General features: G+C 31.0%; 1 protein-coding gene across 3 annotated transcripts in view; it reads left to right on the plus strand.

Moving 5' to 3' along the window:
- The window catches only part of LOC106870703 (coiled-coil domain-containing protein 1), a 299,527-nt gene that overhangs the window by 282,629 nt on the left and 13,071 nt on the right, over positions 1-3,827 (plus strand). The window lies entirely within an intron of this gene.

Consider the following 3,827-nt stretch of genomic DNA (forward strand, 5'->3'; position numbering starts at 1 on the left):
ATATATATTATAAAAGTTATTATTTTGCTGACTATGAGATAAGTAAAAGTACACTGTAATTATATTATGTATACATTGGTTGAGAAATGCCCAAATATGAATCATTGGAAAACAAACTGTCAAGGGGAGGTAATTAATAATAAATTGGGCGAGATAGCAAATGTACATATATATTCTTAGAGAGGTGTGCAAGGTATGAAGTAAAAAATACAATATTAAATAATAAGTTAAGTGGATTTATAAGTAAAAGCATTCTACCAAAAATAAGAAGAAAGAATAAAATATTTAATTAATAAAGTACTGGAACAATAGGAGAATGTAAAATACAAATACTTATATAAATAAATTTATATACGTGGTAAATAATAAATATAAAATAATGGGGGAATCATGAAGAGTTAAAGAGAGTAAAATGAGAGAGAAAGGGGTTACTAAGCTATTAGACAATTTTTAAAGAATTAAACATGCATGTAAGTATGAGGAATAAGAAAAAGAATATTACTAAAAAATACTATACCTGAGTATGAAAATGAAAATTAAAATATGGACATGTATATAGGAGAGACACTGCTTTTCTCTCCAAACAGGTTAAAATATAAATGCAGATATAGACGAGTCTATATAAATGTATATAAAATATATAAATACATATATAGATGGTAATAAATAATTATAAATGGAACCTTTAAAGAAAGGTTTACCATAAAGTAGTTAGGGAAATGAGTGAACAAGTCATTATATAATTTAAACATTATTTACATTATTTACATTTGATGGATATTTGTCCTACAAGTGTTCTCTGTCTATTATTTTGACACCACTGGAAAATACGAAAACTAAAAGAAGCAGCACATATACAAGAACACAACAACCTCCTAAGCGAACCGAGTGCAGATATAAGTAGCATATGGGAACCGGTATTAAGGAAGGATAGGAGAATATAAGATTTATAAGCCCTAAAATTCACTCCATAATTGCCCATGGGCATATGGCATAGTGGTTAAGAGTGCAGGCTACTAATCCAAAGATTCCCAGTTCGATTCGAAGCAGTAACCTGAATAATAATAATAATAATAACATCAAAAAATACCTTAGGAATGAGAACCCAGGTTCGAAATTTCCCCAAGACACCTGATGAAGGCTGGAGAGTATATCAGTCGAAACGTTGTGTTAACAACAAACAAAATGAGGACAAATATCCGTCAAATGTAAATCATGTACATAATTCGTCATCTCTTAAATATAGAACTGTAATTTAAACATGTATGTTAGTGATAGGAATAAAAATAGCTATGTAATATTTTATCCATATTTAGAAAATATATATTTAGTTTTATGAATACAAGAGACGTTAATAATAGGGTCTTTAGCAGAGAGAATAAAATATCTTTCATTTAAGCATAAAAAAAATTTTTCATATTTATTTGCTTTGTGCGGGTGACACGTAAAAGCACCCACTACACTCTCTGAGTGGTTGGCGTTAGGAAGGGCATCCAGCTGTAGAAACTCTGCCAAATTAGATTGGAGCCTGGTGGTGCCATCCGGTTTCACCAGTCCTCAGTCAAATCGTCCAACCCATGCTAGCATGGAAAGCGGACGTTAAACGATGATGATGATTTGATAGGAAGGTGCCATTTCAGATCGTACTGTATATTCCTATCCTTTAACTCCCAAATAAATTTACTCAGTCTTGTAGAATTAGATTTATGTTTATTCCTGTAAGTATAGAGATGTGTGGCGACTCAATTTTGATTTCATTTTGAGTCGAACCTATATAAGAATTTTTCACTCCCTGTGTTCTTATAACCAGCATTGGTATATTATGCTTTTACACATAAATACATTCTTAAATAAGCAATTACTTTTGATAGGATCAAACCTACAATCACAACTTTTATATATACTATCAATATTAGGAAGGCTAGGAGGATGGACCCTATAGTAAGTACTGGTGTTATTGTTATCATGATTAATTACGGGAGGAATAAAGTATTACTATTATTATTATTATTCCTATTAGAATCATTTCTATTCAAGTAGAATATGTCTAATTTCATATTATTTATAGAAGATATAATAGTTGCAAGGTCATGAGTTAAACTATATCCAATATTAATAGTTTTTTATTGATAATTTCATGATATGTATTGCTATTATTAAAATGCTTATTTATAATTGAGAGAATTGTTTTTATCAAGTTACTCTTAATTTGCATTGCAAAAGGCAAAATCAACCATGTTTTGCTATCAGATGATTCGTTATTTCCATTAACAGTGGGGTATTATTACCTGCTATATATTTATTAGGCATATTTTTATTTATGCCTTTACCCTTGTAATTAATTATTTTTATTTTAATAAAGTATCTAATTTTTGCTCTTAGTCTTATTTATATTTTTATAGTTAGCATTAATTCTTATAGGTCCAGTATTAGCATTAATGTCATTATGTACATTTGTTTTTATGCCAGGGGTATTTCTATTTATGTCCTTACTACTACTACTACTACTACTACTACTACTACAGTTGTTACTATCATTACAGTCCATAATATCTATATGTGGAATATAATTTCATCATTATAACCAGCATTAGTTAATGCTTTATTGTATTGGTCTCTATGTTTATTAAATATTTCTTCATTAGAAGATAAGAAATTCTTCTGCTAATATTTTTAACTGAAGTTGGATGGTTGCTTTGAGAATGTATGTACTTAATATTTGAGTTAGGTTTTTTTGAATGGTTCATGTAGGCCTGTTACTAAATTAACATTAGCATGTAAGAAATTAATAGAGTTATATTCTCTCTATATCACTATATAGTAAGGCTGAATTTCTTAAAGAATTTATATAGTCTTCCATATGTCTATTAGAGAAGTTTTACAATGAACAATGCATTGTCTCTATATAATCCTTCCCCAATCTCTTGGAATTCATCATGTAGCATAGAGAGAAGATAAATTCCCACTAAGTCAGCTGCGCAGAATCTAGAGTGCCCATCAAAGCAGTCAGAGGTATCTTTTTTGGCCCAATATTTGTTATCAGATTTTATAATTGATTTACGTGCTGTAAGAATTACATTAATTTCTTTCATAGAGATATTCGTATTTTTTCTAGCAAATAATAGAGCGCTATTTGATATAGTGGAATTTATAGATGAATAGTAATTTTCAATATCAATCTATAGGAATCTGTATTTGCATTTATGCTGAATATTAGAAAACCAAGTTAATGCATTTTGCTTATTAGACCATAATTCTAGATTTTGCAGGGCATATAAGCCTAACCTTAAGATCAGTTAAAAAGTTTTCTTTGTGGTCCTTAAGCATGATGCGATGTTGGAGGTACAAAAGGGTTGGTTTTGTCTTGAATATTATATTCATATCTAGCCCAATTTATTTATTATTTTTTATCTAGCCCAATTTATTATTTTTTTGCTTTGCTCAATTTATTATTAATTACCTCCCTTTGATTGTTTGTTTTCCAATGATTTTTATTTGGTCATTTCTCAACCTATGTATCATCATCATCATCATCATCGTTTAACGTCCACTTTCCATGCTAGCATGGGTTGGACGATTTGACTGAGGTCTGGTGCAACCGGATGGCTACACCAGGCTCCAATCTAATTTGGCAGAGTTTCTACAGCTGGATGCCCTTCCTAACGCCAACCACTCAGAGAGTGTAGTGGATACTTTTACGTGTCACCCGCACGAAAACGGCCACGCTCGAAATGGTGTCTTTTATGTGCCACCCGCACAAGAGCCAGTCCAGGGGCACTGGCAACGATCTCGCTCGAAAACCCTACAAGGCCAGTCAGGCGGTACTG

Source organism: Octopus bimaculoides, chromosome 28 (assembly GCF_001194135.2).
Source record: "Octopus bimaculoides isolate UCB-OBI-ISO-001 chromosome 28, ASM119413v2, whole genome shotgun sequence".
Classification (NCBI taxonomy): domain Eukaryota; kingdom Metazoa; phylum Mollusca; class Cephalopoda; order Octopoda; family Octopodidae; genus Octopus; species Octopus bimaculoides.